The sequence below is a fragment of the Nicotiana tomentosiformis genome, chromosome 6, assembly GCF_000390325.3.
Source record: "Nicotiana tomentosiformis chromosome 6, ASM39032v3, whole genome shotgun sequence".
In the NCBI taxonomy this organism is placed as follows: Eukaryota; Viridiplantae; Streptophyta; class Magnoliopsida; order Solanales; family Solanaceae; genus Nicotiana; species Nicotiana tomentosiformis.
Window position 1 is genome coordinate 95,562,735 of NC_090817.1, and position 14,394 is coordinate 95,577,128.

Consider the following 14,394-nt stretch of genomic DNA (forward strand, 5'->3'; position numbering starts at 1 on the left):
AGATCGACTATTGATGATAGGACTTGTAATGGCTAATTTGTCAAGATAGAGTATTACAAGGGAATATTCTAGTGAATATTCCTTGCATTTGTACTATTAGGTTTCCTAGGAAAAATGCCTCATATATATAGAAAGAGGGGATAATGATAGGGGTATGTAATATTGATTCGCATAAGAACACTTTTGAGAAGAGGACTTTCCCTCTAGCAAAAACACAAATATTACCTTTTTACAAAGATTCTTGCTCATATTGTTTCCCACTTTCCATCAGATTCGAGGACCGTTTATGTGAATCTCGGATCTATCTGTCATTCATCATTGTCAGGTAAAATACTCGTCCAACTCATCCATTATTGGGTGAATTATTCTTTTTATTTACTTAAATGCTATTTATTTACATTTATTGTTGGCTATATCTCCCTTAATGTTCTTGCTTTAAGAGAATTCAATATTTGTTGTCACCAACCACATACGGAATATGTCCCATATAATATACATATTTGTGCTTAACATCTAGAGTAATTATCTTTAACTAGATCTAACCTCTCATTATATAAATTTAATAGTTTAGCCGGAAATTATATTTTTTGATCAAACAATTTGGCGCTGTATGTGGGGATCTTCTAGCTAAGTTTTTTAGTTTCTTCTAGATCTACAACCAACACTGATTACCGACGCAAAAAAAAAATACCCAAAAGAAGAACTTTTTTTTTTCTCTCTCTGCATGCACAGATCTAACGTGGCAGGTAACAGAGAAGAAAGAATGAGAATAATGAGTGACCTCCCAACCAACCTCATGGACATCATCCATGAAAGCTCCGAAGCAGTGGACGAGGACACAACGCCCAATGCCTCCCCTAGGCGAGGCGGATCACCCCCTCCCCACTGCAACATCACAAAATTCCTTGGCAAGACAGCCTTCACATCTGTGGGAGAGGAGACACCGCCAGCGATAAAGAACTCCTTGAGGCCTGGCTGACTGATACTCTGACTAGCGTCCTCCATAAACTCGTTCAGGACACGGCCGCAGCAAATGCGAGATCATGTACTGCACCACCAGTGAACGAGCAATATGATCAACCCTCCCCCCACCCGCGATGACAGGTATCACTCACAATTTTGTTAACAATACATGCAATGATGCTCTCATAACCATTCTGAAAAGGATGGAGGAAATAGAAAAATGAGAACAAGACACTTCGGGATCAAATGAGAGAGCACCAAGAAAGGGTCGATAAAATACCGGGCGCTCCTATGTTATTACCGAAGAGAGATGTCAGTCGGTTCGTTGAGCAGTCATACAGTGATAGCGCTGCCTCACATGCCATACCGAAGACTTTCAAAATGCTGCCTTACCTAAAAATATACGACAGCACGACCGACCCCGAGGATCATGTGACTCACTACGTCACTGTTGGGAAAGGCAATGACCTCGCCAAAGAACAAGTGTCCTCCATTCTACTGAAGAAATTTGGCGAAACCCTCACGGGAGGGGCACTAACCTGGTACTCGCAACTACCAACTCGTTCAATCGAAACCTTCGAGGAAATGGCCAATAAGTTTGTGACAGACCATGCCGGGGCCAAGAAGGCCGAGGTAAGAGTGAATAATATCTTTGTTATCAAACAGTCCCCGGGAGAAGGACTGAGGGATTTCCTCCCCCGTTTTAACCGAGTGAGATTGACTTTGCCCAATGTATCAGAAGGAATCGCGGTAGCCGCTTTTCAAAATGGGCTGAATAGAAATAGTTCAAGAGCGACGAGAAAATTATTAAGTTGACTTATGAAATACCCCCAACAACTTGGGGCGAAATACATAATGCATATTGTGCCGAAGTACGAGCAGACAAAGACGACCTCAATGGGCCGACTCATCGACTGACCTCAGTACAAGCAGAATCCAAAAAAGATTGAAGGAGCGATATCATAAGAGATCCGGCGACTTCATGGCTGAACCGAGAACAACATCTCTCATATGTCAGAACTACAGTTGTATCCTCACTTCAAAATGAAGAAGGCACACCCCGATCAAGAACAGGGACTCACCGGAATGAAAGAGGTATGCCCATTTTATTATTCGCTCACAATTTTTGCGTGTCACCTACAGAGATCGTCTACACTTTGGAGAAGCTCGAACGAAAGGTAAAGTGGACACAAAAAATGAGGTCAGACCCGAATGCCAGAAAATCAGACGCCCTCTGCGAGTTCCATCAAGAGCGAGGACAAAAAATTGAAGATTGCATCGCCTTAAGACAGGAGGTCGTAAACATGCTGTGACAGGGACACCTCAAAGAATTACTGAGCGATCGGGGAAGAACCAAATTTGCCAAGGGACGCGAACAACATCAAGGGCCACCGAAGCCGCCCTCGCCAGCCCGCATCATCCACATGATCATCGACAGCGGAGACGACGCTTCTACCAACAGCGTGAAGTTCACTATGACCCATGAGTTCAAATGGTCGATCACCCACGAACAGTATGATGAACTCGAAGAAAGTATCATCTTCGATAAGTCAGATACCAATGGTTTGGCATTCCCTCACTATGACGTGATTGTTATTACTTTACGAATTTTGGATACCGACGTAAGATGGATTATGGTAGACGATGGGATCAGTGTGTGAATTATCCACCCTCGAGTACTCACACAAATGAAACTCGAGGACAAGATAGTACCACACTGCATCACACTAACAGGATTTAACAATGCAGTTGAACGAACATCTGGCGAGATCACACTCCCCGTCCTGGCAGGGGGCATCACTCTGGAGACCATATTCCATATTATGGACCAGGACACGGCATACAACGCCATAATAGGGCGATCGTGGATACACACCATGAGGTCCATACCCTTCAGCTTGTACCAACTCATCAAATTCCCAACTCCATAGGGCATATTCAGCATAAGCGGGGAAAAACACACATCCCAAGAGTGCTACCGCATCGCCCTAGACTGCACGACCATCCAACAAATAAGAGACAAAGAGAAGGAAGCATAGCAATCAACAGGGTCGAGGCCGGTATGCGGCGACATCGAAGACCTCATCAGAGACCACGATGTGTCCGAGGCCGCAAGATTGACCATAGAGGACCTCGACCTCGTTCAACTAGACGTTAACGACCACAACAAGAAAGTTTACATCGGTTACAAACTCTAAGAATCGGGTAAGTTTCACAAATTTCTAATTGCTAACGCGGACTTGTTTGCTTTTAGCCATGCAGATATGACAGGTATCCCAAAGGAGATTGCCATACATAGATTGATCGTCGACACACTTTATCCCTCGGTAAGGCAGGTTCGACGTAGGTTCAACCCCGCAATAAATAACGCAGTGCGTGAAAAAGCGGAAAAACTATTGGAAAATGGTTCCATCAGGGAGTCGAAGTACCCACAATGGGTCGCCAACGTGGTCATGGCGAAGAAGAAGAAAGGTAAGTGGTGGATGTGTGTAGACTTCACCGACCTGAACAAAGCAGACCCCAAGGACTCGTTCCCATTGCCCCACATCGACCACCTCATCGACGCGACAACCGGGAATGAGTTGTTAAGTTTCTTGGATGCCTACTCGGGCTACAACCAGATCCTTATGGTGGAAGAGGATTAGGAAAAGACCACCTTCATCACCCACCAGGGGACGTACTGCTACAGGGTCATGCCTTTCGGATTGAAAAATGGGGTGGGAGGGGCAAATTACCAAAGGTTGGTAACGAAGATGTTCAAAGAACAACTCAAAAAAATGATGGAGGTATACATCGACGACATGCTGGTTAAGTCCAAAAGGAGAGAAGATCACATCGACCACTTAAGAGAAGCATTCGCCATACTCAGGCAATACGACATGAAACTGAACCTCGAGAAATGTGCGTTCGGCATGACCTCAGGGAAATTCTTGGGTTTCCTAGTGTTGCAGCCGGGTATCAAGGTCAATCCCGACCAAATCAAGGCCATCGAGGGTATACCTAAACGCTTGACCACCAAAAAGCAAGTCCAGAAGCTAACCGGCTGAATCGCTGCTCTGTCAAGGTTCATCTCGCGATCCTTCGATAGGTGCCACAAGTTCCTCAGCGTACTCAAAAAGGAGAACGGCCTCCAATAGACCCCTAAGTGCGACCAAGCACTAAAGGAGTTAAAGGTCTACCTATTTTCGATGTCGTTGCTCTCAAAACCGGAACCAGGACAACCTCTTCTCATCATCTCGTTGTGTCCAAAGTAGTTGTAAGCGCAGTCTTAGTCCAAGAAAATAAAGGTATGCAATCTCCCATCTATTACATAAGCAAAGCACTGGGTCGATGCCGAGACGAGGTACACCCATCTTGAAAAGCTGGCTCTGGCCTTAGTCGTAGCTTCACGAAAGCTTAGACTGTATATCCAATGCCACCCCATCTCAGGTGTCACGACTCTCCCTTTAAGAAGCATTTTACACAAACCCGAACTTTCGGGCAGATTAGCCAAATGGGCCATTGAACTAAGCGAGCACGATATTACATATCTACCACGAACGGCGATAAAGTCTCAGGTCCTCGCCGACTTCAGTGCGCACATACTGCCCGAAGTCAAAAAGGAAGTCATCCACGCTCCTTCCCAAATAAACGACCTTTGGGTCCTATACACTGACATTACATCTAAAGCGTCGGGGTCCGGGCTAGGACTCACACTCGAAGTCCCAACAGGCGAAGTGATTCGCCAGTCCATAAGATACCCAGACATAACTAACAACGAGTCCAAGTATGAGGTCGTAATTACAATACTAAGACTAGCACTCCAATACAGGGCAAAGTGGCTAAGGTTGCGCTGCGATTCTCAGCTCGTGGTCAACCAAGTCACAGGGACTTTCCAAATTAAGGAGCAAAGGTTACAAAAATACCATACCAAAATCTGCAAACTATTACCCGAGTTCAACGACTGTCAGCTCGACCAGATTCCCCGAGCATAGAATATCAAGGTGGACGGTCTCACCAAATTAGCGGCAGCCACCACGAATATCACAATCGGAGACCGAAATGTGGTCTACCTCCTCAACTTGTCGATAAACCAAATCGAGGTAAGAACTATAAACCTAACTTGGGACTGGAGCAACTGTATTATTACATATTTGCAGGACGGCACACTCCCCAGTGACCAAAAAAAGGCCAAGAAGTTGCGAATGCAAGCGGCCAGGTACAATGTCGTTTATAACGACCTGTACAAAAAGACATATGACGGCCCCCTGGCGAAATGCTTGGGCCCAAATCATACGCGATGCATCCTTGAAGAAGTGCACGAAGGCCACTGTGGAGCTCATTCTGGCAATCGAGCTTTAGTCAGGTGCCTCATACGAGCAGGATACTATTTGCCCACCATGAAAAAGGAGGCCACAGATTTCGTGAAAAATGTGAGCAATGCCAGAAGTATGCCCCAATGATCCACCAAGTAGGCGAACACCTATACTCGGTAACTTCCCCTTGGCCATTCATCAAATAGGGAATGGATATCGTGGGCCCCCTCCCGGCCGGACGAGGTAACGTACGATTTCTCTTAATTTTAACTGATTATTTCTCTAAATGGGTGGAAGCAGGAGCATTTGCCCAAATACAAGAACAGGAAGTAATCACCTTCATATGGAAGAACATAATATGTCGTTTTGGTCTGCCCAAAGAAATCAGCTGCAACGACTAACCTCAATTTGCAAGAAATAAGGTCGTCGACTTTTTCGTAAAATGGCGCATCAAAAGAATATTGTCAACGCCTTACCACCCTATGGGTAATGGGCAAGAGGAATCCTCCAACAAGTCAATACTGAACATCATGAAGAAGAAGCTCGAAGACGCCAAGGGACTATGGCCGGGGATATTATCAGAAGTACTCTGGGCCTACCGAACAACGCCAAAAACGAGCATAGGGGAAATGCCATACTCGTTAGTCTATGGGACTGACGCAGTAATACCAGTTGAGGTCGGGGAGCCCAATCTAAGATACTTCCGCGAAAGAGGACTGTCACGACCCCATTTTCCCCTCCGTAGGATGTCGTGATGGCACCTAGTCTTTAAGACTAGGTAAGCCTAACAATTTGCGGAATAACTGAATAAAAACAACTGAAACTCAAATTTAAACATGTGATATAATTCAAACTACGATTCAAAATCAATATATCTCCCAAAACCCGGTAGAAATAAGTCACAGGCTTCTAATAGAAATACTAAGTGTCTTTATACATCAAGTCTAAAGAGAATAAGGGAAATAACATAATAAGGATAGAGGGGGACTCCGAGATCCGCTAACGCTGGCAGATATACCTTGAAGTCTCCACGTGCGTTCCAACTCACTAGTATCTAGTCTGGTGGAAGAACCTGGATTTGCACAAAAAGATGTGCAGAGTGTAGTATGAGTACGCCACAACGGTATCTAGTAAGTTTCAAGCCTAACCTCGGTAGAGTAGTGACGAGGTCAGGTCATGGTCCTACTGGTTTAAAAGAAAAGTAAGGCAAAAGATATAATAATATTTTGAAATGACTGAGAATTTAAACAATAAGAAGTTTCAGAAAATATCAGCACAATAAATAGAGGTACACAACAGGGGCACTCCCAAGGTACCGCCTCCTAGTCCCAAATATAAAAATGCAGTACATGGAGATCTCCCGAGGAACCGCCTCGTAGTCCCAAAGTAAATATGCAACAGGTAATCAAAGGAAAACACAAATTTTCCGCAAGAATCTTACAATTAAAGATTTAATTCAAATCAAGGAAAAATAGGTAATTCAACTAAGCATGTTGCACAAATTGCAAGTAAGAGTTAAGGCACGTAGACATGCGATGCTAGGATAAACATGATCACTACATCTGCTAAGGCAACTCAGTTAATGTATTTTAAAAGAAGACAACTCCGTTAATGTATTTTAAAAGATAACAAATCAGCAAGAATCGAATTTTCCATAATCAGCCTGTGTACGCACTCGTCACCTCGCGTATACGGTGCTCACATATCACAAGTTGTTACAATAGTATCAAATCCTAAGGGGATTTCCCCCACACAAGGTTAGACAAGTCACTTACCTCAAATGTCGCTCAATCAATCGGTAAAAATGCATTTCCCTCGACTTTCCAACTCCGAACGGCCCAAATCTAGCCAAAAGCAATTACATAACATGAATACAACTACAAGAAACTAATTTAAATAATGAAACTACAACTTTAGCAAAGAATCAAAAATTCAGCCCAAAACGTCGACCCGGGCCCACGTCTCAGAATCGGGTAAAAGTCACAAAGTATGAACACTCACTCAATTACGAGTTCACCCATACCAAAATTACCAAAATCTGACACCAAATCGCCACTAAATTCCTCAAATCAATTCTCCAAATCACTAACCTCAAACTCCCATTTTCCACCTTAAATACATACTAACTAGGTGGAAAAGCAACGGGGAAATAAGATTATTGATCAAAAATAAACACAAGGGACTTACCTCAAGAAATCCCTCGAAATGATCTATAAAATCGCCCTAGACCGAGTTTGCAAAGTTCAAAATGACAAAAATCACGAAGCCCTTCGGTTTTAAACACTGCCATGACTTCCGCTTCTGCTGGTCACTTGACCGCATTTGCGGTCCCACTTTTGTGGAACATGCACCGCTTTTGCGATTAACCACTAGAGCTGGGCCTCCGCTTTTGCGGTCTTCTCCCTCGCATCTGCGCACCCGCATGTGTAAAACACACCATCACACTTGCGCACCTTCCGCATCTGCACCCAACATCTCGCTTCTGCGAGCTCGCTTCAGCGGAGCCATGACCGTATATGTGGGCTCAGTTGGACAGCTCCAATTCCGCTTCTATGGCTCGAAGGCCGCTTCTGCGGTGCCGTACCTGCGGCCTAAAATGCGCAGGTGCGATTACACCAGACGCAACAAAGCTTCAGCTATGCTTAAAGTCAAAGTTTTATCCGTTAACCATCCGAAACTCACCTGAGACCCCTCGGGACCTTAACCAAACTTACCAACAAGTCCTAAAACATCATACGGACTTAGTTGAGCCTTTAAATCACATCAAACAACGCTAAAAATATGAATTTCACATCGATTCAGGCCTAATGAACTTTAAAACTTCAAACTTCTACATCCGACGCTGAAACCTATCAAATCAAGTTCGATTGACCTCAAATTTTGCACACAAGTCATAATTGACATTACGGACCTACTCCAACGTTTGGAAATAGAATGCGACCTCGATATCAAAAAGTCTACACCCTGTCAAACTTCTCAAAAATCATCCTCTTTCCAACTTTTGCCAATTAACGCTAAAATGACCCACGGACCTCCAATGTAACATCCAAACATGCTCCTAAGACCAAAATCACCCTACGGAGCTATAGGAACCGTCAAAACTTCATTCCGGAGTCGTCTTCACACAACTCGAACTATGGTCAATTTCTATGACTTAACCCTCCATTTTAGGGACTATGTGTCACATTTCTCTGAAACCAAAAACAAATCTTCTCGGCAAATTACATAACCACTAACTGAAATAGAGGAAACAATAAATAGGGTTCGGGGCTAATTCTCTCAAAAAGACCGGTCGGGTCGTTACATCCTCCCCCTCTTAAAGCATACGTTCGTCCTCGAATGAGTATAGAGACATACCTGAAGTGGTGAAAAGATGAGGATAACTGTTGCGCATATCATGCTCGGTCTCCCAAGTCGCCTCCTTGACTGGATGACCCCTCCACTGAACTTTCACTAAAGCGATGTTCTTTGACCTTAACTTCCGAACCTGCCTGTCCAAAATGACCACTGGCTCCTCAACATAAGATAGATCCTTGTCCAACTGGACTGAGCTGAAGTCTAACATATGAGATGGATCGCCGTGATACTTCATGAGCATGGAAACATAGAACACTGGATGAACTACAGAGAGACTAGGTGGCAGTGCAAGACTGTAAGCCACCTCTCCAACCCTCTCAAGAATCTCAAAAGGTCCGATATACCTAGGGCTCAACTTGCCATTCTTTCCGAACCTCATAATACCCTTCATGGGATAAACACAGAGCGAAATTCGCTCCTCAATCATGAATGTAACATCGCGAACCTTCCGATCCGTAAAACTCTTCTGCCTAGACTGGGTTGTACGAAGTCGATTCTAAATCAATTTAATTTTCTCCAAGGCATCCCGAACCAAGTATGTACCCAATAGCCTAGCTTCGCCCGGCTCGAACCAACCCACTAGAGACTGGCACCGTTTACCATACAAAGCCTCATACGGCACTATCTGAATGCTCGATTGATAACTGTTGTTGTAGGCAAACTCCACAAGTGGCAAGAACTGATCCCAAGCACCCCCAAAATCAATCACACACGCATGAAGCATATCCTCCAATATCTGAATAGTGCGCTCGGACTGTCCATCCGTCTGAGGGTGAAATGTTGTACTCAACTCCACGCGAGTACCCAACTCATGTTGTACAGCTCTCCAAAACTGTGATGTAAACTGCGTACCCCGGTCAGAGATGATAGATACCAGTACGCCATAAAGCTTGACAATCTCACGGATGTAAACCTGAGCCAGCTACTCTGAAGAGTAAGTAGTAACCACAGGAATGAAATGAGCTGAGTTGGTCAATCTATCCACAATCATATAAAACCGCATCGAACTTCCTCTGAGTCCGTAGGAGCCCAACAACAAAATCCATAGTGATCCGCTCCCATTTCCACTCTGGAATTTCCATCTTTTGAAGCAATCCACCTGGACGATGATGCTCACACTTCACCTGCTGAAAATTTAGGCAACTAGATACATATTCCACTATGTCCTTCTTCATCCGCCTCCACCAATAGTGCTGCCTCAAATCCTGATACATTTTCGCAGCACCTGGATGAATGAAATATCGCGAACTGAGAGGCTCATGGAGAATCAACTCATGCAAACCATATACATTAGGCACACATAGCCTGTCCTGCATCTGTAATGCACCGTCATCTCCAATAGTGACTTCTTTGGCATCACCGTGCTGAACTGTGTCCTTAAGGACAAGCAGATGGGGGTCATCATACTGATCCTCCCTGATACGATCATAAAAAGAAGACTGAGAAACCACACAAGCCAACACTCGGCTCAGCTGAGAAACATCCAATCTAACAAACTGGTTGGCTAAGGCCTGAACATCCAAGGATAAAGGCCTCTCTGCTACTGGTAGATATGCTAAACTGCCCAAACTCTCCGCCTTGTGACTCAAGGCATCGGCCACCACATTGGCCTTCCCAGGATGATAGAGAATGGTGATGTCAAGCAAATCCAACCATCTTCGCTGCCTCAAGTTAAGATCCTTCTATTTAAACAGATGTTGAAAACTCTGGTGATCAGTGAAAACCTCACAAGGAACACCATACAAATAGTGCCGCCAGATCAAGGCATGAACAATAGCTGCTAACTCAAGGTCGTGGATAGGATAATTTTTCTCATGCACCTTCAACTGTCTAGACGTGTAGGCGATCACCCTACCGTCCTGCATCAACACCGCGCCGAGACTAATGCACGACGCATCACAATACACCGTGTAGGACCCTGATCCCGTAGGCAATACTAACACTGGGGTTGTAGTCAAAGCAGTCTTGAGCTTTTGAAAGCTCTCCTCATACTCCTCGGCCCATCTAAACGGAGCACCATTCTGGGTCAATATGGTCATAGGTGATGTAATAGACAAGAAATCCTCCACAAATCGATGGTAATACCCCGCCAAGCCAAGAAAACTCTGGATCTCTACAACTGAGGATTATCTGGGCCAACTCTACACTGCTTTAATCTTTTTCGGGTCTACCTTGATCCCCTCACTCAATACGACATGACCCAAAAATGCCACTGAATCTAGCCAGAATTCATACTTCAAAATTTTTGCATATAACTTCTTCTTCCTCAAGGTCTAAAGCACAGTCCTCAGGTGCTGCTCATGATCCTCTCGACTCCGGGAGTACACCAGAATGTCGTCAACAAACACAATGATGAAGGAGTCAAGATAGGGCTGAAATACACTGTTTATCAAGTGCATAAATATTATTAGGACATTGGTCAGCCCAAATGACATCACAAGGAACTCGTCGTGACCATACCGAGTCCTGAAAGAAATCTTCGGGATATCTAACTCCCGAATATTCAACTGATGATAGCCTGAACGCAACCTTGTTCAACCTTGTCATTTTTGCAAAGTCCAAAATGACAAAAATCACGAAGCAATTCGGTTATAAACAATGCCTAGGACTTCCGCTTCTGCGGGTCACTTGACAGCATTTGCGAAAAATGCACCGCTTCTGCAGTTAACCACTAGAGATGGGCCTCCGCTTCTGCGGTCTTCTTCCCCACATCTGCGCACTCACAGGTGCAGAACTCACCATCGCACCTACGCACCTTCCGCATTTGCTCCCAATATCTCGCTTCTGCGGAGCCATGACTGCATCTGTGAGCTCAGCTGGACAGCTCCAATTCCGCTTTTGCGGCTCGAAGTCCGCTTCTTACATGTGCATAGCTGAAGCTTTGCTGCGTCAGGTAAGGTCGAGGAACAAAGAGATATGGCCTATGTGAGAATGGTCGCCCAAAAGCAGCAAGTAGAACGCTACTATAACAAACGACCAAAGATTAGTCCACTTAAAGTCGGGGACTACGTGTTGAAAGCTAAAACACAAGCAAGCAAAGATCCACGGGAAAGAAAACTAGGAACAAACTAGGAGGACCCCTACAAAATCACGACAGCGGCAAGCAAAAGGTCATTCACACTAGAAACAATGGAAGGAAAGCGACTACCAAACAACTGGAACATTACAAACCTTAAGTACTTCAACTTTTAAAGGACGAGGTCCCTAAAGTCACACTCATTTTCCCTCACTCAATTTTTGTCCTAGTTGGGTTTTCTCGAGGAGTTTTTTAACGAGGCGAGGACGGGGATACTTCAGGATTGTGGTGCGCACAGACAAGGGCATTGGACGACTAGTTCATTGCTCTATCTCTCACTATTTTTCCAGTTCGACCAATGAAGGGACTAGATAGACTGGGACTGAACTACCAGCCAGCACCCGGAAAATATGTAAATCTCTCCAAGAATATGAATAAAGCACAAGCACATGAAGTTTATCCCCGCTCTCCCCAAGTAAAGGTTATATTTTACCTCGTTTGAATTAACACTTATTCAGCCTACAGACTAAATTGATTAAAGGTAGCATTCGACCTCGTTCGAATTAACACTTATTCGGCATATGGCTTCAATTAATTAAAGGTTACATTCGGCCTCGTTCGAATTAATACCTATTCGGCCTACGACTTCAATTAGTTAAAGGTTACATCTGACCTCGTTCGAATTAATACTTATTCGGCACACAACCTCAATTAATTAAAGGTTACATTTGACCTCGTTCGAATTAACACATATTCGGCCTACGACCTCAATTAATTAAATGTTACACTCGACCTCGTTCGAATTAACACCTATTCGGCCTATGACCTCAATTAATCAGAGGTTATATTCGACCTCATTTGAATTAACACATATTCGTCCTACGACCTTAACTAAATAAAGGCTACTTTCAACCTCGTTCAACCTACTCAAACAAATTAGTTACGACAAAGGCAATCAAGCAACGAAATCAGGAAAATGCACGAACCTGAACAAAGAAAAGGAATCAGGTACGAATAGAAAAATACTTCATACTTAGAATATTTGTTCTTTACAGAGGCTCGAATTCACGCCTACAAAGAGTATACACAAATGTGTGACTAAACAAAAAATAAAAACTAATCACCACTAGCTTTATCGCCAGACCATCTCCACCTACCTCCTCGCCATCTCTATCGCTAGTAGGATATTCATCCTCATACCAGGCATCCTATTCAATCCGATCCACGCTCATATTCTCCTCCTCGTCATCGGCTTCCGGTGTAGCGGGATCATATCCACAAGAAAACCAAGCCTCACGCGCCTTAGCACGAGCATCCTCGAGGTCGGCTTTTGAAAAATTCCCCACCCCATCAGATTATTGAATAAGTCCAGTTGGGCCTCAGCATGAATCCATTCTTCGTACAAATCCCGCAGAACATCAGGAAAAGCAGAAGTCCGAGAAGAGGACAGATGAGCCAACAACTGCGCCTTCTCGGATTCGAGAGCAACAACCCAATCACTAAGGCTCGAAACCTCTTTTTCAAGATCCCATACCCGCTCATCGAGCCGCTCCTCTCTGAGCCTGGCCATCTCAAGGGCACTCTCCCTCTCAGAACGTAGAATGTGGATCGCAATTGTAAAAGCCTTTGCTCTTCTTACGGCCGACAACTGAGCTGACTCCGTCTTCTCTAAGCTCGCTGCCTTCTTAGCAACCTCACTACTCAAAGTGTCTACTTTGAGTTGGCACTCCTCAAGCTCGGTGCGCAGTGAAACCACCCGAGCCTGAAGATCGGCGCATTGGGCCTCAACCCCTTTCTAACCTCAAGTTCTTCATCTTTATCCCTCAGCGCCTCCTCGAGGATGATGCATTTTCTGATGACCCTCACCAACTCGTCATCCTTTTCCTTCAACTTGTATCGGAGAACCCGAAAATTATTGTACCCACCAAGCCACCTACAAAGCTCGCGTTGTTTATCACAGTATTCGAGATACTTTTGCTAAATCTTCTGAAAAATGGTCGTACGCCTATCCTCCCATCGGGCACTCTCGATCTCCAATATCACGGTCTAAAAGAAAGATAGAAAACGAGGAATAAGAACAAAACTGAGCTCAACAAGAAAAAAGAACAAAAAAATCAAAAAGCTTACCCTAAGAGCGAGTCCGGCTATACTCCTCAACAAAGTATCATCCTTCAACTTTTCGAGGGTCTTACCCTCCACATCGGAATAGAGAGGACCAAGAGAAGGGACCATGTCCTCGGTATTCACCAGCAAATCCCCGTCCAAGGGGATCGCAATGGTCCGTGTGGTCCCCTCTAATATCACCTCAAGTCGAGTAAGCCCTTCCCCCATCATCCTCACCTCCTAGACATCCATGTCGAAGCCCGTCTCGTAACCTTCTTTGGCTACGCTTTTACCCTTTGTGTCAACCCGGGACTCGCTACCCGGACGACATCAACGCAGACATCTACAGATCGCCTCTTACGAGGGAGAAAGTTATCATTATTCAGCGACAACTCCTCCTCATCGTCCTCGGCTACTAGATAGCGTAGAGGGGAGGTCGAGATCATTGCCACAGGTAGGGTTGTTCATGGTTTGGTTTGGGTCAGTTTTTCCATTAAAAGAAACCAAACCAAGTAAGTCAGTTTTTCAAATATTGGAACCAAACCAATTAAGTTGGTTTTTTATCGATTCGGTTTTTATTGGGTTTTTGGTTTTTTCGGTTATTTGTCGGTTTTTTCTTAAATATGAGACATACACTACCAAACGCATATTCTGGCGACT